Source organism: Petaurus breviceps, unplaced genomic scaffold, assembly GCF_028583685.1.
Source record: "Petaurus breviceps papuanus isolate PSGF00001 unplaced genomic scaffold, PetGlider_PUasm1.0 38, whole genome shotgun sequence".
Classification (NCBI taxonomy): Eukaryota; Metazoa; Chordata; class Mammalia; order Diprotodontia; family Petauridae; genus Petaurus; species Petaurus breviceps.
Window position 1 is genome coordinate 41,562,216 of NW_027186304.1, and position 22,361 is coordinate 41,584,576.

The following is a 22,361-nucleotide window of genomic DNA, read 5'->3' on the forward strand; positions in this document are numbered from 1 at the left end:
CAAAGCAGTCGTCATCCCCATCCCCGGCCGGGCCAAGCAGAGAAAGTGAACTGGCATAGGGGAAAGTAGCTTCCTCGCCGCGGTCTCTACAGCGTCAAGGTTCGGACTTCTCTGCAACTCGCTAGGACGCTAAATAAGCCAGGAGGGCAAAAGCTCTCTTAGACCCAGAGCAAGCCAGAGCTCTCACACCAAGTCAAGTCAACAAGCCTTTATTTAATCACTTAACTAAGTGCCCTGCCGGGTACAAAGCGCTGAAGACATCAACGGAAGGCGAAACTAAAGCTCCTGCCCTCGAGGAGCTCACAGTCTAATCAGGAGAGACAACACGCAGACAATTTTGTACAAATAAGATACGCGCAGAATAAATTGGAGGTAATCTCAGAGAGAAGTCACTAGCGTTAAGTGGGGGGGAGGGGGGGAGAGGTTGGGAACGTCTTCTTGCAGAAAGGTGGGATTTTAGTTGAAACTTGAAGGAAGCCGGGAAGCAAAGAGTGGGGAGAACACTCAGGCATAGGGAATGATAGGGGGAAAAGCCTTGAGTTGGGAAATAGCACCATTTCTACCCGAACCCATACCCCTAAACACACCCAGGCTCCTGGGAGAAGAGGGTGGGGTCAAATGGCAACAAGCCAGAGGAGACTTTTTCTCCCTAGCTCTCGTCCCAGCACTTGGCAAGTACTCCTTAAAAGTAGTTGACCTCCAATCTGTACTTTCGTGTACGGTCAATGGGACCACAAACCCATGTACCATGACACACACTGTCCTTTTATTCCACAAGGGTTCATTACGATCTCCAGAGTCGAGAGGAGGTGGAAACTGAGTCCAAGAACGGGTTCTAGCCGTGACCGTTTGGCCTAGGTCTCTTATTTTCCCGGCCATTCAAGTTTATTGTACACTACCTAAGATTTGAGTCCATAGCAAACTCATTTCAGCAAGGAACTACAGCCAATTCAGCCGCTGCTTCCCACCTCCCACTCCCCACCCCCAATAAAATACTTTATATAATTTTGTCCAACACTGAAAGGTTGCAATACACATACACATGTAAAGTGGCGTTTCGATGTTTGCTATACTAGAAAGTTTACTTTTTGTCTGCTCTAACTAAACTACCTTCGTTCACTGTTTTGCTGCAGTTTTTCTTGGTGGACTGGGGCAGAGCAGAGGGAAAATCGTTCCAGGTGGTAAGCAAGTTAAAGCAAGTCCCTTTTCTTGCCTCTCCGCCCCTTCCCCCGCCCCAATTGTCTTCGGGGTTAGTGGGAAGAACAATCCTCCCACTAAGCATTTTGAGAGAGCCATCCCGGAAGGCTGTGTGTGAGTGAGCCCCTAGGGTTAGAAGGCAGTGCTGGTAGTTAGCTCCCACAGGAATCTTTACTCTAGGTGAAGGAAGAAAGGCGGCTAGCCCAGTCTAACACAGCCACCGCCACTCCCCCCCCCCCCCCCCCCCGCGCCCCTTTGAAATATGTAGAAAGGCGTGTTAGCTTCCCAGAGCCCAGGGCGGTGTATGGCTAAATTGTGCGTGCGTGCGCGCGCGCGCCCACACACACACACACACACACACACACACTGGGGAAACAAGTCATTTACAGAAGTCACTGTAGAAAGGACCCTTCTGGAGCCTAGGACAGACTGCCTTATTGACTAGGGATGCTCGTGGGTTGTCAGTAGTCCTAGCCTCTTTCCGTGTGGTTCTAAAGGTCCTGCCCTGCCTGGGCTGGTAACTTGGACAACAGTGTGGAAAACTGAGTCTCATCTATCTGTTATAATGAGTTTTGATTACGACTATGTTCTACACAAGCTGAAAGTATCCGCAAAAGCCGTTTACAGAACTCTGTCCAAGAGTCTTAAGGTGTGTCCCTACACTTGTGCAACGGAATGGGCAACTACCGAGCAGAAGAAACACTTGAGTCTTGCCCTGGGAGTAGGCTGCCCACTTTTCTCTCCTGCTCAGTCGGGTGCAGCTTTGAATTCTATGCAGTTTGCCGGAGGCAGTGTGTCGGTTTGGATGCTCCGGGAAACAAAGTAACAAAAAACAGTTTCCAGTTGACGTCAACCTATTTCCAGAAACGAAAATATTTTTATGCTCCCAGTACAAAGCCACCCTTAGGGCAGGTCTACACAGGCACACGCACACGCGAACGCACACACACAAAACCCCTACTAAATGAATTTAGGAAAAAAAAAAGTTTCAGTAAGCGCTGTCCAAACATAATTATCAGGACCCTCAATTAAATTGAATATGACACAAGCACCTTTGGAACTTTTGCCCTATCCTTTATTGTAAGGTGAAGTAGAGTTAGCTTTACTAACCACATTCCTTTTAAAGAGACGTGGAATTTTAGGGAGAACTCAGAAATGTTCGGGACAATCATCTTTGATTTCTTAGATGCTAGCACAACTGACTTCCTCATACAATAAGACTATACCAACACCAGTCGACTATACTCTGCGGCCAAAATTGCGCCTTTAGGTGTGTAACAGAACCAGGCAGCTAGAGAATTGCCTTAAACACACACACACACGAAAAAAAAATGTTACTTTATTTTTTAAAGAATGTAACAAACTTGAACTCATTAAACTAATACAATTTCCTGAGTGCATGATTTTGTGCAGCACTCCTCCAGAACGCGAGAAAGGCTATCTTTGATCTAAAGAGGTAGCGCAAGACTATTAGCTTATTCATCGGCAGACACTTTCTCTTTCCAGAACTGCTATTTGCCAAGGAACAAAGAACAAGACGAAGAAGTTTCTCCTCGTTAGTCTAGGAGGCTGCAGCTCAAATCTGCATATCAACTGCAAAGACAGCCATCGAAACAGACTGACAACTAGAATTCGACATTATGCTTTATTTGAAATGCATAATTCACTGCTTCTTTATGACTTAAAAAAGATCCCTAGCTCAGGTTCCAGAATTATATGGCAACTTCATAGCAAGCTATGCTACAAAAGTTCTTACAACTCCACTAACAATGTGTTTTCAATTTCAAGAAGTACAGCGTTCATTTTAGGTCTTTGGCCATTGCTGTTTAAGGGTCAGCTAAACATCTGCATTTTTGCATTTATACTACACTGCAGTCCAAGACCACTGCCTTCATTGTGGTGTGGAGATGAGCTGGGTTTTGGGGGGGCTATGCCAAAAGAGCACAAAGCAGGTCAAACCAATCTGGCGAGGCTTGGAATATAGCCTAAGGACAGACCGTATGGGCGGTGTGAGGAAAAGCCTAGCTAAACGAGGAGAGAAGTTCTGCTTGTATCTGTATGCCCAGCATCTAGCCCAGTGCCTGGCACATCATAAGTGCTCATGCTTGTTGAAGAAGGCTGTCCATCAGGCAATACATTGTTTCATTGAGGGCATCTCAGGAAGACTCTTAGAGACCATCTACTAAGGTGTGAAGGGATTGAGATATCTGTCTGATGAAATCACAGATCCAATAGTATTGTATTTACCAATGTAATTTTCAACTGTCACATAGTCTCTTGACCATTTAATTTCCATTTCACAAATGTGATTCATGTGATGACTTAAGTAAGGGGCTTTGTGTAATCTATTTCACATGTATTTTTTCTGTATTTCAGAACTTAAAGTTTTTATTTAAAATAGACTACAAGTTAAGTTTCTAGTCAGCTATGAATAATGTAAACATTGTTTTGCCAGGTATTACTGGAGAAGAGGTCCTTCCCTCTCCCAGTGAAGGTATATATGATAAATCTGGAGATTATACTGGGGAAGTTTCAATAAGAAAGCTAGATAGAAGGACCACTTTCTTAGTAGACAGAGTAAATACTGACCCTTCAGTAACCAGATCGAGAGAAAGGGAGATCTGTTGGTTATGAAGGGAAGGCTGAAGAGGACTGACATTGGTAAATTTGAGGGATTGTATGTGCTGCAGATGGCAGGGTGTAGAAAAAGGATTTAGTTCCTCACTTAAAAGAAACAAAAGAAAAGTTATATCCACTTGCCTCGGTTACTGAATACCAAAGAAAGTGCTTTTGAAATGTGTTTATAGGATTAAGTATGGAATAAAATTGAGCTTCTTTTGTTTTGAAGTTTGCTCAGTTTAAAAACTATTTGTTTGCAACTGGAGATCATCTAGTAAAATGTTATGAACTCAGATTGGAATTTAACACATAAAAAAACTGAGTGAAAGGATGAATACAGCCAGAGAATGGGAAGAAAATATTTGATCTAAGGGAGCAGTTCACTACAATCACTGTAAGAGAACCTCTATTGAGGGTTTTTGAAAGCCGGAGAAGGGATAATCATTGGAAGCTCAGGGAGCCTGGGGGTAGGAGGGCAGAGCCTGAGAAACTAGGGGGTAGGAGCTGGCCTCAGCCTCCGTTCCTATTTTCTGTATACCCAGGACTCAAAACCCAGGCCTACTCTGCTAGACTGCTAAAAAGCAGCTGCAGCTGAACGGGTCAGAGACTTGGAAAGGAGTAAGAATGAAGACTGTAGAATCTTAGAACAGAAAGAGGGCTCCTCAGCCCATCCAGCCTTTAAAGGCATATTCTCTATTGAAATGGAGAGGCAGTTATCTGCATAAGTCTTCCAGTAGCCTGAAGGTTGCCCATTACTTCCACTTTTGCTGCTTTACAATTTCAAAACAAAGGGCAGATTGAATCTAATTTAGCAAATGACAGTTGCAACCAAAGGAGAATTCAGTTAACAAGTGACACCAGGTAATCTTCTTGTTTTTTGTTTGTTTGTTTTGTTTTTGCACAAGTTTTTGACTACAGGTCTAGGATATATTTTAGCTAGAAGGGCAAAGGAATGTAGGTTTCCCCTCAGGAAATGAAGCTGTGGTACCTAATTATGTGTATTTTTCCTTTGTTATGAAGTACTGAATATAAAACTGGGGAAAGGGGCAACTATATTTCCCTAGGTAAAGTTAGAGGTTTCCAAAGTTAAATCTAAAGTAGAAAGGTTTAAGCTTTAGATCTTAATTTCAGTCTTTCTGTTATGTATATATAAAAGGTATATGGAATTTAATTAGTTATCATTTCTCCTATCATACTACAATATTTACTTCCATACCACTGCCATGCTATAAGGGAAGGGAGAGATGTGAGTTCATTTGTCACTGGAATATCCAAGTTTTCTAAAATAATTTCAAATATTCAAATTTCCTTTTAAAAGTCAACCAAAATATTCAGTGTTGATGAAGTCATTTTAATGGTAAATTTCATTGGTAAATTCCCTTCTACCATGGAAAGCCTAGACAAATTATGATATATAAATGTAATAAAATATTACTGTGCCATAAGAAATGACGAAATGACATTTTCAGAGGAAACTGGGAATATTTCTATGAACTGATGCAGAGTGAAGTGAGCAAAAGTAGAAGTAGAGAGAGAGAGAAACGACTTTGAAAGACTTTAGAAATCTATCAATGCAATGCTAAACCATTTGTTCAGAGGAATGAAGAACAAACATGCCACCTACCACCTGCCAGAGATGCAACCAGAGTTAAAAAGCAGAATCAGAAACACATTTTTGGATATGGCCAACACAGGAATTTGTTTTGTTGGATTATGCATATTTGTTTGTGAGGGTTTTCCTTTTCTTTTTCCTTATTTTTTCCAAAGGGGAGAGGGCAGTAGGAGGGAGACATAATAAATAAATAAATAAATGATTGGTAGTATCTTTAGGGTTTGAGGTTCCTAGATTATTTAAATTTATTGAGAACTCTTGAATGTTTTATGTTGGTGAAATTTATTAGCATAATAAGTCTAACTGCTACCAGAGCTTAATCTGATGTTTCACTGTGGAACAGAGGTGACCACTTGGGTTGCCAATGAAAATCTGGCAGATTTCTAATGGGGTTGCAGCAACAGATTGCCTGTCATGTGAACCATCCTAGCTAATCTGGAGAGGTTCATCACTAGATTGATGCATGGTCATAACATTTTTGGCCATGGGCTACTTACAAAGGCACAGAGGAGTGGCAATCTATATTAGCAGAGGGAAGGTTCACACTAATAAAACCACAGACCCTTGAAGTAGTGATTTTATGTCTAAATTATAGAGACAAATTATTATACAAGGTTAAAAAGTGAACTTTGTTTCAGCTTATATTTTGCAGTTAACTTTACTGAAAGATAGGGCTTTTTACAATTCATTATCACTTTTGTCAGACTATGGGCCATGGAAAAATAAAGTGATAAAATACAAATCAGTAAAATTTGCTATTTTATCAGCAGCTCTGATCATAGGGTTGGTGAGGGAGGTGGTTGAATCTATTTTTTAAAGTACAAATTCTGATTATTTGTGGACATCAAGTATTCATGCTTCTTTTGTCTTCCACTACCAAGATATTTGGTCATTCCTGTAGAAGGGACACTGGGAAATTTTAATTGACAATAGAATAGCTATTCTATTAATATTAGAAATTAATATAGTAACACAAACTAATAGAGTCATGTGGAATGGTAGAAAGAGCTCTGGAATTAGTCTGACAACATGGATTGAATCCTGTTTCTGTTACTTTCTATGTGACTTTGGGGCAAGTAATTTCCTCTATCTGGATGTCAGTTCTTTCATCCGTAAATTCAGAGAGTTTGGCTTATATGATCTTAGAAGTCCCTTCCAATGTTAAGCTCTTGATCTTATCACCAAACATTTAGATTTGAGATATCTGGTCCATTTAAACAAGAATACTTTCTGCATATACTAATAGTGTAATCCAGAATATTTCCTGGTTCTAGATTGCCCTATAACTAGACCATATTGTCAAAAATACAATGTTTCACACTGAAGTAGTCCCAGTTAAGACAGAAACACGTCTCTATGTATTACAAAGAAAAAGGCACTGTATCTTTTGAGTACATAGTAAATATTCATGATGATAAAAATGATGGTGGTGGTAATAATGATTCTGGGCTAAAAAATGAAGAATATAGGTCAGGATATGGGTCAGAGCACCACAGGCGAGTCCCTTGCACCTAGTAGGTACTTAAGTCTGCTGAATTTGAACTGATGACCCAGAAATCAAAAAAGTTAAAAGTGAAGGAAAAGCTAATGCTAACAGTTTGATATTCTTATGACTTTGGAGAAAGTTTATGGACCAGATTTTGAAGTTCTAGATATCTATATTAAATATTAAGTCATACAGTTGCAATTCTGGAGGTTTGCTGAGAAGTAGTTATGTGATTGCCCTATGGCTATGTTTCTAAATGAACTAAAAAAGAAAAAAATCCCCCTTCAAATACCCAGAAGCACTAACCCACATTTTGAACTAATTGACTTACTTTTTTGTCAAGAAAGCTATTTTAACTCGTGGGGCACAATGGTTTACCTGAACAATTATACCATCTACAAAAAAAAAAAAAACTTTCTCTTGACCCTGCTTCCATCCCTACAGTTACTGTCCTATATTTCCTCTTCCTGTCACCACCAAACTTCTTGAAAGAGTAAGTTATATACATATTACCTCTTCTTTACCACCCATTGGCTCATCAACCCCTTTCAATCTGCCTTCCACTTCCACTGCTCTACTAAGACAATGCTCTGAAGGTGGGAGTGCATCTTATGGATAGAAGGGTAGGTTAGAACCAGGTTATCAAGGGCTTGAAATGCCAGACAAAGTAGTTTACATTTGGTTCCAAAGGTAATAGATACTGGGATTTATTGAGTAGGACATATGGTCCTTTAGGTACTTTAGTCAGACCTTTAATACTTTAGAAAAAGTCATTTTGGCAGTTGATTGGAGGATGAATTGGAGAGGGAAGAGAGTTGAGATAAGAAGACCAGTTAGGAGGCTATTAGAATATTCCAGGCAAGTCTGAACCACTAGGCTGTGTGACCTGAAAGAAGGGAGCATATTTGAGATGTTGTGGAGGTAGAATCAATGAGACAGCAACTAAGTGGAAATGGGTAGTGGGAAGGTAAATTGAGTCATGAAATAAATTATAGATTTTAAGAGGGAGAAATGAGAATGGATCTTCCAGGAAAGGGATGGGGAATTTGGAGTGGGGATGGGTGAGAATGGCTCATGCAGTCAGGGAGGAAAGAGACAATGTTGGGTTCCCAGAATGGTTGTAGGTCAGTCTGGTCAGAATGGAGAGTGTGTAGATGAAAGTAATGTGAAATAAACTTGGGAAGGTAACTGGCAGCCTTGACTGGATATTGATAGCAAGGTGGGATAAGACAGAATGAGGAGGAAAAATCTGAGTGATTTCCTAATCACTCAATGTCAAATTAAGGCCCCAAAGATGACAGGATGGTAGGATTTAGAACATTGAGAAAACTAAGGACCAGAAAACTGACGTGCTCTTTTCCCCACTGTGCTGATACATTTTCACCCATTTAGACTATTACTATAGTCTCCTAACTGTTGCTTCTTCCTGTAGTACTCATTTACATTCTGGTGCTAAATTAGTATTTCTAAAGCATAACTCATCATGTCACCTCCTGCCCCCAAATTTTCAATGTCTCTCCACTGCATGCAGAATCAAGTCCTAATTCTTTAGGTTAGCATTTAAGGCATTCTATCCTCTAGCCCAAAATGATTTTTTTTAAAGCAAATCTCTCACTTAGAATTCATTAAGACAGTTAATAATATTCCACCCTACCTGAAAAAACAAAACAAAACAAAAAACAAAGCCCCACCAACCAACCTATGTTAACTTTACTGTACAATACTATGCTTTCTTTCTCTGCTCCTGCTCCTTGGCTCCACAGTCTCCCACCCTGCCCCTCACACACACACAAAAACAAAAAAACACAACTAACCACTAACAAACAAACAAAAAAACAAACCCTAAAAAAAGCTCCTCTAAGTGAATACAAAACTAAACATGGAAAGACCCGTCACCATCTCCTGATTGGGGGCTTTGCTTGAAATTTCCTGCTGAGGGGGTGACCTTTGCCCCACTGTGGCCACCCACCCAAGTGTCCACCACCCCTTTCCCTCCATAGGTACTCCCATATCATGTCTCTGTCCTCAGACCCCTTTTGTGTAACCACCCTTCCTCGACAGTCTGTGTTTGTGTCTGGCTAAGGAAGGGTCCCCTGATGTAAAATGAGAACTGTCTGTAATTCCAGAGATTTGTTGCTTTATCACTGTGGGTACTCTCTCTATTATCAGTTTCCCAACCCTTGACAACTAGGTGAATGATCTTTGAGAATGGTTATAGCCCCAAATGTATCACCCTGGAAGAAGGTGACAGAAGAGAAGGAGAAACAGGACTATTGAACACTTGGACCTAAGACTGGAGTCTCTGACCAGAGAAGATGCAATAAGAAGCCCAGAGGGAGAAGTAGTTGTCTTTCTTCTAAGGAATAAGGGGTTCACAGGTGAGAGTATGAGTCAGAATGCATAGAGACTTGCTAAGGGGTGCTGAAGCAGCTACTTGTCTATTTGATAACAACAGTGGCCTGTGGCCTACAAGAACATACCCTTTTATGTCTTCAGCCCCACTTCATGTCATTCCAACTCTCTCAAGATGTGCTTCTCATTACTTTTCACCTAACTAAATCCTACCCACTCTTTAAACCTTACTTAAATACCCTTGTCAGAAGTAACAGCTCCTTCCTTCTGTGACCTCCTTTGTTATTTCAGGTATATCGTATCTCCCCAGTTCCTGGAAGGTAGTCACCATGTATGATAGAGTTCCATTATCCCTCTCACCTCTAGCTCAAGAACAGTGTTTTGAACATAGTGTTTACTTAATATTATCAACCAGATATCATTAATATCAATGAATAATATCAATTATTATTAATAACTATCAATACTATTAACTGGATAAATTAATACAGTTTTACCATAGATCATAGAATCTAGAGCTGGAAAGGATTTAAGAATTTTTCTATATCCCCACCTTCCCCTACCCCAAATCCCATTTTATAGATAAGGACTCTGGGGCATAGAGAAAAAAAAGTGTCTTTCCCACGATGACAAAGGTAGAAAAGGAACAGGATCAGGTTTTCATTTCAGGTCCTCTGAACCCACACCCTCCTAACTTTTGGAGTTAGAACTCCAAAAACATACTAAAAGGAAGAGACAGCACAGAGACTGACAGAATTCTACAGAAATAGTGGAGAAAAGCTAGGGTAAGTAGAAGGCAAAGGTTGGTAGCAAAGTAGATAGAGCCCTGGACCTTAGGTCAAGAAGGCCTGAGTTAAAATCCAGATTGAAATAGCTAGCTCCTACAGCAGAAAATAGTGCCAGACCAGCCTGCAGCATGGGCAACCAAGGCCTTATCCATAGCAGGAGACAGGGCCAGACCATTATCCAGGCATCCTGTGACTGACCCAATACCTAGACAGCCTGATGCCCAAACCAGTATTCAGATGACCTGGACCCAAACCACAGTAGAAGATAAAATCAGACAAATATATATATCAGTATTCAATATATATGCTCTGACTAGCATAGCATCTAAATTTTAAGTTAATCAAGTTGCAGGGAGAAATATACATAAAAAAGCAGAAAAATCTAACAGAAAGACTAATGAGAAAGAAGGACCTTAATAGAACTTCAGAAAAATTAAAGATGATTGATCTGAATGAAAACATTCATTTGTACCTTTACAAAAACTAACCAAATGTTGAGTCTAAAAACCTCACAAATAAATGCTGAGAAACAGAAATGCATCCTTTAATGACCATAAAGCAATAAAAATTGCATTCAATAGAGACCTTTAAAGAAAGAATTAAGTGGGGGGGGTGAAGCCAAGATGGGAAAGGAGAGAGGGAGAGGAGCACTGTATGAAATTTACTCTCATTGGTTTGGGGCCAAAGGGGGAATACCATACTCTGATAAGCATAAAAATCTATTGTGTCCTATAGGCAGTAGGAGGGTAAGGGGGAGATAAGAAGGGGAGGGGATTAGAAGGGAGGGAAATAGTAGTAAGAGGAGAGGGTAGGTAAAGAAGGAGGGGGTCACAGGGAGGGAACACTGAGGGAGGTGGCAGTCAAAAGGAAAACCCTTAAGGAGGGGAAGGGAGAAGGAAGAAATAAAAACATAAGCAGCGGGTGGAATAGGGGAGGGAAAGAGACAGATAGTAATCATTACTGTGAATGTGAATGGGATGAACTCTCCCATAAAACAGAGGCGGATAGCAGAATGGATTAAATACCATAATCCTACAATATGCTGTCTATAAGAAACACATTTGAAAAAAAGGGATACCCACAGGGTAAAGGTAAAAGGCTGGAGTAGAATATATTATGCTTCAGCTAAAGTAAAAAAAGCAGGGGTAGCAATCCTTATCTCAGATAAAGCAAAAGCAAAAATAGATCTAATTAAAAGAGATAAGGAAGAAAACTATATCCTGCTAAAAGGTACCATCGAGAATGAAACAATATCATTACTTAACATATATGCACTAAGTGGCAAAGCATCCAAATTCCTAGAGGAGAAGTTAAAGGAATTAGAGGAAGAAATAGATAGCAAATCTATACTAGTGGGGGACCTTAATCTCCCCCTCTCTGAACTTGATAAATCTAACCTCAAAATAAACAAGAAAGAAGTTAAAGAGGTGAATAGAATTTTAGAGAGGCTAGATATAATAGATCTCTGGAAAAAACTGAATGGGGATGAAAAGGAATATACCTTCTTCTCAGTGGTTCATGGCACATACTCAAAAATCGACCATGTACTAGGGCATAAAAACCTAACAATTCCATGCAGAAAGGCAGAAATATTAAATGCATCCTTCTCAGATTATGATGCAATAAAAATCATATGCAATAAAGGGCCATGGAAAGATAAACTAAAAACTAATTGGAAATTAAACAATTTAATCCTAAAGAATGAGTGGGTTCCAAAAAAAAAAAAAGAAAGAAAAAAAAGAATGAGTGGGTCAAACAAGAAATTATAGAAACAATCAGCAACTTCATTCAAGAGAATGACAATAATGAGACAATATACTAAAATTTGTGGGATACAGCAAAGGCAGTTCTTAGGGGAAGTTTTTTATCCCTGAGTGCATACTTGAATAAATTAGAGAAAAGGGAGGTCAATGAATTGGGCATGCAATTGAAAAAGCTAGAGAAAGAACAAATTGAAAACCTCCAATTAAATACTAAATTAGAAATACTGAAAACCAAAGGAGAGATTAATAAAATTGAAATTAAGAAATTTATTGAATTAATAAATAAAAATAAGAGCTGGTTTTATGAAAAAAAAAAAACAATAAAATTAATAGACCCTTAGTCAATATGATAAAAAAAAGAAAACCAAATTATGAGTATCAAAAATGAAAAGGGTGAATCTACCTCCAATGAAGAGGAAATAAAAAAATAATTAGGAATTATTTTGCCCAATTGTATGCACATAAATTTGACAATCTTCGTGAAATGGATGAATATTTACAAAAATATAAGTTGCCTAGATTAATTGAGGAGGAAGTAAATCACTTAAATAAACCCATCTCAGAAAAAGAAAGAATTAAGGATTAATTGAAGACTAAATAACTTAATCTTAAAGAATTATTGAATCAAAAAATAAATCATAGAACCAATAGAAAATTTCATTTAAAATGACAATAAGATAACACACTAAAATGTATGGGATGTAGCTAAAGCAGTCCTTAAGGGAAATTTTTTATCTCTAAATACTTTCATCAATGTGAAGGAGCAAATGAGTGAATTGGATATGCAACTAAAAAAAAGCTAGACAAATGAAAAGCTCCCATCTAAACAACAAAGCAGAAATTCTGCAAATCAAATGTGAAATTTACAAAACTGAAAGCAAAAAAAAGTTGAACTGGTAAAAACAACTCTAAACTTTTAAAGAAAATTAAAAGAGATAAACAGCTAATATGATTTTCAAAGGAAAAGAAACCCAAACTGTTCCTGTCAGAAATTTAAAAAAGTAAAATTCACAACAAATCAAGAGGAAATACAAGAAACTAATAAAAAGTGTTTTGTCCAATTATTTGTCAACAAAATTGATAGATGAAATGAATGCTTATACCTAGATTTACAGAAAAAGAAACAAATTGTTTAAATAACCCAATATCAGAAAAATAAATTAAATAAACCATAAATGAAGTCCTAAGAAAAAATTTCTCCAGGACCAGATGGAATTACAAGTGAATTCTATTAAACATTCAAAGAATGATTAATTCCAACATTATATAAACTGTTTTCAAAGACAGGCAAAATAAGACACTCTTCCAAATACTTTTTATGAGACAAATATGGTATTGATGCCTAAACAAGGAAGAAACCAAGCAAAGGAAGAAATCATAGATGAATATCCCTAATGAACACTGCCACACAAATTCCAAATACAATATTAGCAAGGACACCACAACAATATATCAAAAAGGTTATATACTATGAACAGGTTGGATACATACCAGGAAGGGTTTAATGTAAGAAAAATTGTAAACATAATAGACTGTATCAGTAACAAAAATTAAAACTATATGATTATAGCAATACATGTTAAAAAGGCTTTAGACAAAATCCAACTCCTATTTCTATTGAAAACATTTCCTTAACATAGTAAGTAGTTTCTTTCTAAAAATCTAGAGCAAACATTACATCTAATGGATAAAGGTTGGAGGTCTTTCCAATAAGATAAAGCAAAGGTGTCCATTATCGCTGTTATTATCTAGTATGGGGATAGAAATGTTAGTTACAGAAGAGAAGACAAGGAAAAGAAATTGATGGAATAAATGTAGGAAAAGAGGAATACAAAACCCAACTCTCTCCTTGTTTCCCTAAGTCTTTTACAAAAAGGTGTCTTTTCTCTTTGTCAAGTTCAACTCCTGTATAAGTGTACTTGATTCTATCCCCTTCCATGTTTTCTAGTAGGTTTCATTCTCAATTAACCCCTCTATCCCTTGAATCTTCAACTTCTCCTTGTTTTCTGGAGTCTTCCCTACTGCCTTCAAATATGTCCAAGTCTTTGCCATTCTTAAAAAAACAACAACAAAAAAAACTTCAATAGATCCCACCACACCCTCAAGCTATAATTCTAAATCTCTCCTTCTCCTTCTCACCCAAGTTTCTTGAAAAGAACTGTATATAATTCCTGCTTCTTCTTACTTACTCTGGAACTGGTTGCAATCTGGCTTCCAAACCTTATCATTTAACTGAAGCTACTTCTTCAAAGTTATTAATGATCTCTTAATTGCCAAGTCTGGTGGCCCTTTAAAAGCCCTCATGCTTTTCAACCTATTTGATGCATTTCCCATTGTTGACCACTCTCTCCTTATGGATACCCCTTTCAGGGTTTTCAAGACATTACTCTATCCTGTTTCTCATTCTACCTGTATGATTGCTCCTTTTCTCTTTCTTTTTTGAAAACTTTTATATTTTATTTTTTTCAAATTACATGTAAAAATAATTTTTGACATCCATTTTTAAAAATTTTGAATTTCAAATTCTCTCCCTTCCTCCCTTCTCTCCTCCTTGAGAAAGCAAGCAATCCAATATACATTACACATGTGCAGTCATGCAAAGCATATGTCCATATTAGTCATGTTGCAAAAGACAACACAGACCAAAAACCAAACCAAACCAACAAAAAGAAAAACCCAAGAAAAATAAAGTTTTAAAAAAAATAATGCTTTGATCTGCATAGGACTCCATCAGTTCTTGCTGTGGAGGTGGAGAACATTTTTCATAAGTCCTTCAGAATTGTCTTGAATCATTATATTGTTGAGAATAAACAAGTCATGGTCATTGTACAATATTGCTGTTACTGTGTACAATGTTGTCCCGATTCAGCTTACTTTACTTTGCATCAGTTTATTTAAATCTTTCTAGGTTTTTCTGAAAGCATCCTGCTATCATTTCTTATAGCATGATAGTATTCCATCATGTACTCCAACTTGTTCAGTCATTCCCCAGTTGATGGGCATCACCTCAATTTGCAATTCTTTGCTACCACAAAAAGCGGCTTTAAATATTTTTGTACATATAGGTGCTTTTCCTTTTTTTAAAAAATCTTTTTGGGATAAAGAACTAGTAGTGGTTTATTACTAGGTGAAAGGGTATGTACTGCTGTATAGCCCTTTGGTCATAGCTCCAAATTGCTCTCCAGAAAAGTTATATCAGTTCACAATTCCACCAACAGAGCATTAGTGTCCCAATTTTTCCATGTCCCTTACAACATTTGTCATTTTCCTTTTGTGTTCTATTAGCCAATCTGATAGGTATGAGATGGTGCCTCCGAGTTGTTTCAAGTTGCAGCTCTCTAGTCAATAGTGACTTATAATATTTTTTTCACATGACTACAGATAGCTTTGGGTTCTTCTTCTGAAAATTGCTATTATGTTTATCAATTGGGGAATAATTCATATTATAAATCTGACTTAGTTCTCTATAGATTTGAGAAATGAAGACTTTATCGGCAAAACTTGCTGTAAAATATTCCCACCCCAAGTTTCTGCTTTCTTGCTACTCTTGGTTGCACTGGTTTTGTTTGTACAAAATATTTTTAATTTCATGTAATCAGAATTATCCATTTTACATCCCATAATGCTCTCTATATCTTGTTTGGTCATGAATTCTTCCCTTATCCATATGATATCTCTCTTTTTATCTAAATTGTGTGGTCATTTTGGTCTTATCTTGGCACACAAAACTAGTAGCTGGTTTTAGGAAATAAACCAATAAAATAGATAAATTATTAGCTAATCTGATTTTTTTTTAAAAAGAGGACAACCAAATTACTAGTATGAAAAGTGAAAAGGCTGAATTTGCCACCAATGAAGAGGAAATTAAAGCAATTAGTAGCTATTTTGCCCAATTATATGCCAATAAATCTAACAAACTAAGTGAAATGAATAAATATTTACAAAAATAGAAATTGTCTAGATTAACAGAAAAGGAAATAGAATACTTAAAAATATTACCTATCTTAGAAAAAGAAATTGAACAAGCCATAAATGAGCTCCCTAAGAAAAATCTCCAGGACCAGATGGATGCACAAGTAAATTCTACCAAACATTTAAAGAACAATTAATTCCAGTACTATATAAATAATATGGGAAAATGGACAAAGAAATCCTACCAAATTCCTTTTACTACTGTTCTTTTTCTATCTCCTTCACTGGGTTACATCCATGTAACATCCCATGTGTGTTCAGGTTTTCACTGAGCACACACTTAAACAGACAGACATCCACATAGAATGTAGACACATACAACCAGTCTTTTCTATGAGATTTACCTTTAGTTGCTCATTACCAATAGCCTTTTGGACATTTCAAATGGGGTGTTCCAGAAACATATCATACTTGACATGTCCAAATTTGAACTCTCTATTTTCTCCCTCAAACCATCTCTTCTTCCAAACCTCACAATTTCTGTGAAAGGCATTACCATCCTTTTTAATCTGCACAGTTCATAATCATGACCTTATCCTTGACTGCATACTTCCCATTACAATTGCCAGATCTTACCCTCTTTACCTTCAACACATGTCTTGAAAATGACCACTTTAATACACACACACACACACACACACACACACACACAGAGCTACTATCTTATATCAGATCTTTGTCACCTTCTACCTGGATGATTCCAACAGCATCCTAATTGGTCTCCCTTCCTCAAGTCTCTCTCCCTACTCCACTCCATCATACCAGCTGTAACCAAAGTAATTTTCCTTAAGTGAAGATCTCATCATATTTCCCACCCCTTGAATTTAATAAATTCTAGTAGCTGCCTATTCACTCAATAGATATAACATAAACGGGTCTGTTTAGCTTTCAAAGCCCTATGCAACCTGGCCCCAATCTCCTTTCTAAACTCTAGGGCAGAACTAGACAACAGTTAATCTTGTATCCTCGAATTCAATCCACCATCCCTATAACATTCCAAACCAAATACCCCTCCCAGCCCAGTATTCCCCTCTATTAGAATGTAGTCTCCTCCTATTAGAATGTTAAGTTCCTTGAGGACAGGAACTTTATCTGCTTTTGTATTTATATCCTAACGGTTTAATTGTGCTTGGCTAGTATAAGAACTTAATACATGCTTTTTCATTCATTCATTCAGTCATTCATAAACATGAAAATTCTTTAATACACAGAGAACAACTGGACCGAGAAACTGATGGTATAGAGACAAAATGCTTAATTTCTAGAGTCTTTGTTTAGGGGTGAAAAAACCCCTCCATTTTTAGACTGAATTTCCCAGACCTGTGCAGAATTCATGGAAAATCTGAGTGGTTGGTGCTGCTAAGCAATGATAGAAATGATATTAAATGTTTATCTCAACAAGAATCACATACATTACTTCTGAACTCTCTAAGAGTGAGATCAAAATTAAAAAATTTATTTTCACAAGAATTCATTGTCTCTGCTAATATAATCCTAACCTATACCTCATGGAAGGCACTTCTGTAAACTGTTTAGGACAAACTGGTATGATCATCCTGAAAGCTTTAATCTGTATGAAGAACAGGTACATCTTTCTAATTATCTTCACATGGCATACATGTATGAAATATACATTTTCAGAAAAGTGTTCACTTGCAAACCCTCAGAACCCAGAGAATAAGGGTCATACGGAAAGAGTGAGGAGTGAGTATAGCTAATCTATGCAACTCAAAATAAAGAAAAACTCCATTAGATGAAACAGATTAAAAACTCAAACAGAAAAAAAAATCCGTTTTCCAAGCCATTCAAAATGACAACTAGATTTTAAAAGCAACAGCCAACAAACCCCCGTTCTTTCCCTTTTACCTCATTATACACTAAAACTCTGCCTTCCTCCTCCCCCTCCTTTCTCTCCACTAAGGTAAATGTGTCAAGGAAAGTGGGGTGGGAGACCAAGAAAACACTCCTTCCCAATGTCCAAAATACCAGCACTTTTGCCCTATCCCCATCCTCAAAACCAGGGAAGTTAATTTACTTCTCTGATTCTCAGTTTTCTCATCTTTAAATGGGGATAACAATTTTTTTCCTATCTATCTCACAGGTTAGTCATGAGGATCAAATGAGATAATATATATGATATGTATTGTAAACCTTACAATGCCATATAACTATCAGCTATTTTATTACCTTCCTCATGGGGTTGTTGAATAAAAAGCACTAAGTAAACTCTGTAAAAATATATATTATTTATTTGGCAAACCAGTAAGCATTTATAAAGTGCCTACTGTAGACTATGTTCTGGGAATTCAAAGACAAAATGAGTATGTCTGCCTTTCAAGAACTTAAACTCTCCCCTCTTCCAAACTTCCATATTCAATTGGAGAGCACCTCCATTGCCACCCTCCTAGTCACCTAGGCTCCCAACCTACGTGTCATCCTCTGATTCCTCATTCTTTCTCATCCCACCCATATCTAATTTGTCACTGAGTACTATTATTTCTACCTTCACAACATCTCTCCTAGCCACATCCTTCTGTTCTGTGATGTTGACACCCCTCTGCTGCAGGCTATCATCACCTCAAGTCTGGTCTATTGAAATAGCCCGCAGGTGAGTCTCCCTGCCTTAAGTCTCTCTCTTTCCACCATTCAGCTATCAAAATGACCTTCCTAAAGAATAGGTTGGATCATATCACTACCCCTTATTCAATAATTCCAATGGCTTCGTATCCCCTCCAAGAACAGATATAAAAATCTCTGGCTTTCAAAATCCCTCCTCCCCTGGCCCCTTCCTACCTTTCCAATCTTCTTACACTTTGGTCCCCTCTGTGCGCACTCACCTCCATCTCTAGACTCTGAATTTTCACTGAATGACCCTCAAGATTACTCTCTTTTGTCTCCACCTCCTGGCTTCCCAGGTTTCTTTCAGCCTAGCTTTTGCAAGAAGCCCTTCCCTATCTACATTAATGGGAGCGCCTTTCTTCTGGAATCATCCCCAATTTTTCTCACGTATATCTTGCTTGTATGTTGTCATCCTCATTAGACTGTAAGCCCCTAGAGAACAGAGGCTATTTTTGCTTTTCTTCATATTTCCAGTGCTTAGTACAGTGCCTAGCCCTAGTCAGCACTTAGTAGACTGGTTGGTTGATATGCCTTCTATTAAAAGAGATAACATGTACACATATAAATTTATACAAAGTAAGATACAGTATGTATAAAAATAAATACACAGTAATGATCTTTTTGTATGAAAGAATTTCATTTAGTCCAGAGATTGCTTTTTTGGGTGTTAATGGAACTTTGTGACTTATTCTTCCTCTAAAATGGATGGGTGAATAAGATTTTGTATTTAGAATAATCTTCATAGCAGTAGTTATTAAACTCTTTATAATGATCTCATGAAAGGCATAATAGGTGCCAAGTATATCCATTATTGTTGTAATTATTTGGATGCATTGCTTTTTTAAATCTTTGTTTTTGCCATTCGGTGAATTTTGTTGCAGTCACTGAATGCTGAGGAAGGGGGGAGCTGGAGGGAGAGGCATTTGCTTTTTATTTAGGACAACACGCATTCTTCTTTGCTTTTGGCAAGAATTCTTGGTAGTGATTACAAGAAGGGCATTTCTGACCCTCATTAACTACCTACCTTATCTAATGGCTCCAGTTCATTTAGCTTGGATGGTTTCCCTTTTGAAAGGTAAAGCCTAAGCAGAAAGAAGCCTGTAAGCACTAGGTTGTTCTTTACCTTGACGCCTCATAAAAATTCCCTTAAAGATGTTGGCCCTTCCTTCTCATAAGGGAGTACTAGATCAAGCAGGCACCCTAACTTTTCAGCATGTGAGAAGAGAGAACTCCAAAAGCCAAAGGGACAAACATCTGCCTTGGCTCCTCCCCTGTACTTTCCACCTCTCATCTGGCCAGGTCCATACCTGCTCAGCAGAGGTACCCAGACCAGTTTGAGTATGCTACTTTTGTCTTTTCTGAAACTAAACTGATGAAATCTCTGTACCCAGGGTGAAATGCAGTACACTGAGTCAACAAACAACTTTTCCTTTGAGGAGAGACTATTGTCTGAAAATTGTTCTGGTCTAAAAAGAGGGACAGATATAGCACTGGACTTGGAATCAGGAAGATTCATCTTCCTGAGTTCAAATCTGGCCTCAGATACTTCCTAGCTATGTGACCCTGTGCAAATCACTTCACCTAGTTTGCCTCAGTTTCCTCATCTGTCAAATGAACTGGAGAAGGAAACGGCAAACCACTCCAGTATCTTTGCCAAGAAACCCTTGAATGGGGTCAATAAAGACTCAGACACAACAGAAATGAGCCAACAACAAATGAGGAGGGAGGATGTATATATTGAATGATTTTCAACTTGGACTAGTCTATTTATGAAGCTTATATTTTAAATGGAGGGAATTCTCTTCCTACAGCTCATATAGAGATAAGCACACTTACTCAGACAATGTGTGTGCTGAAATGCAGGACTACTGGCACAAAATGACCTTGAAAACACAGATTCCACTGCTTAATCAAAGAGTCACAGCCCACACACCTGGCATTCCCCTAGTGGCACCTTAGTTATATGATTCCCAAACTCTTTCTTGGGGGAGGGGATTTGGAACTGAGACACTGTGGTGGTGATGGGTGTCATGTGTGGGATAAAAAAATTAGAGTGGAGATGTTATCTCCTTGGACCAACCCTGGAGTCAAAGACCCTTTATCCCTAAGCTAGGTCAGGAAACACTATCTGCCATTATCCTTGGTAGTTGTGGGTCCATGGAGAGTTCTCCAGGGAAGAGAAGGGAAGATATTCTCTGGCCTGGTTTGGAGCAAGGGGAGCCACTGCTGGGCTCTCATAGACACAGAGCTGGAAGGGCCTTTAGAAGCTACTCATTTTACATGAGGAAATTGAGGGGTGGCTAGGTGGTGCAGTGAATAGAGCACCGGCCCTGGAGTCAGGAGGACCTGAGTTCAAATCCAGCCTCAGACACTTAACACAAAAACTAGACATGTGACCTCTGGCAAGTCACTTAACCCCAATTGCCCTGCATTCCCCCCTCCAAAAAAAAAAAACAAAAACTGAGGCCCATGGAAGGCTTTCTCAAGGTCAAAGGGTAGCAGAGGTGTCATTTGAACACAGGTCTATGGACACCATATACTTCTAATCTTTTCCCTTTATCATGTTGCCTTTTGGAGAATTTCCTGAAATTATGGGAAAGGGGAGGGGTAATAGAGAGGAACAGAACTAATTTCCTTGTAGAATCTTTTCTGTAAAAATTAGTTTCAAAAACTGATTGATACAATGAGACCTCAGTCATTTTGGCAATGACTTTCTAAAAATAGGATAATAATAATCCCTTTAATACAGGTTTCCTGAAAATAGTATAGTCAGAGAACCATGGGCAAGGCAGCATTTCTCAGAGGATTAGAACTAGATCTATGTATTTGTTGTTGTTCATTCACTCAGTAAACATTTATTAGGCATCTATTTGTATACAATGCATTACCCTGGGTGCAGAGAGACCTACAAAGATAAGAAATGGTTCCTGTATTTATAATAATAGCTCAGATTTATTGTTGGGTTTTAAGGTTTAAAAACAACAACCCTGGGCATTAACCTGCAACAATATGCAATTAAAAAGTTGATAAATATGTTTTAATGATGATAATGATTGTACGTAGGGTAATCAAAATAGGTTAAATGTCAAAATTGCTTTTGCCTTCTCCACTGTTCTTCACTAAATTTGTATTCCAATGTTGAATCCCGGTACAGAAGACATTCTATAGATTATCAGAGATTATCAGAAGATTATCAGGAGATTATCAGAGAAGCCTAAGTGCTGGCAATTTCTACCAGTCTGAAAGGTTTCAAGTGCAGACTCAGTAATGGATTCCATGATGTTGATTGAAGATAAGCCTAGCTAAGTTTAAAGAAGCTCATGAAAAGCCTGGTTACAGGCTATGAATTTTTTGGCCACCATACATCTACTATGATGTTGAAAGGTGACACTGTTAGGTGGAGGAGTCAAAGTATCATAGATTTACAAATGATTGATTATCTAGTCGATCCCTTCATTTTATAGGTGAAAAATTGAGGCTAAGAAACTTAAGTGACTTGTCCAAGGTCACACAGAGAGTAAGCTGCAGAGCCAAGGACTCCAAATCCATTGCTCTACCTGCCACCCCTCTCTCCTTTGTTGGTATATCTGCAAATCAATCTATTTAACTTGAATTTTCTCATTATAATAGCAACAATGGACTTGACAATTATATGATAATAATAATAATAGCTTCCATTTGTATAACACTTTATGGCTTTCCAAACTCTTTGCATACATACTGCACTGCAATTGATTAAGATTTCACTTCATTTAAGATTGAAATTTTAAAATGGTTAACAAAACATGCCCTTTCCTTCTCTCATCATGCCATCTGAACAGTTCTGCTTCATAAAATCATAGCATATCAGAGTTGGATACAATGTTAGAGAATATCTAGTCCAACCTTTACCTGTGCCTACAACATACAATGCCTATGGTCCCTGCCTGTTAACAGTCTAAACCCTATGTGTA

General features: G+C 38.1%; 1 protein-coding gene and 1 long non-coding RNA gene across 2 annotated transcripts in view; one reads left to right on the forward strand and one right to left on the reverse strand.

Moving 5' to 3' along the window:
* The window catches only part of KCTD1 (potassium channel tetramerization domain containing 1), a 276,101-nt gene that overhangs the window by 131,561 nt on the left and 122,179 nt on the right, over positions 1–22,361 (reverse strand). The window lies entirely within an intron of this gene.
* Positions 7–17,942, forward strand: LOC138170474 (uncharacterized). Its single transcript, XR_011170633.1, has 3 exons — positions 7–372; positions 1,134–1,181; positions 2,704–17,942. It is a non-coding gene; the product is annotated as an uncharacterized lncRNA (long non-coding RNA).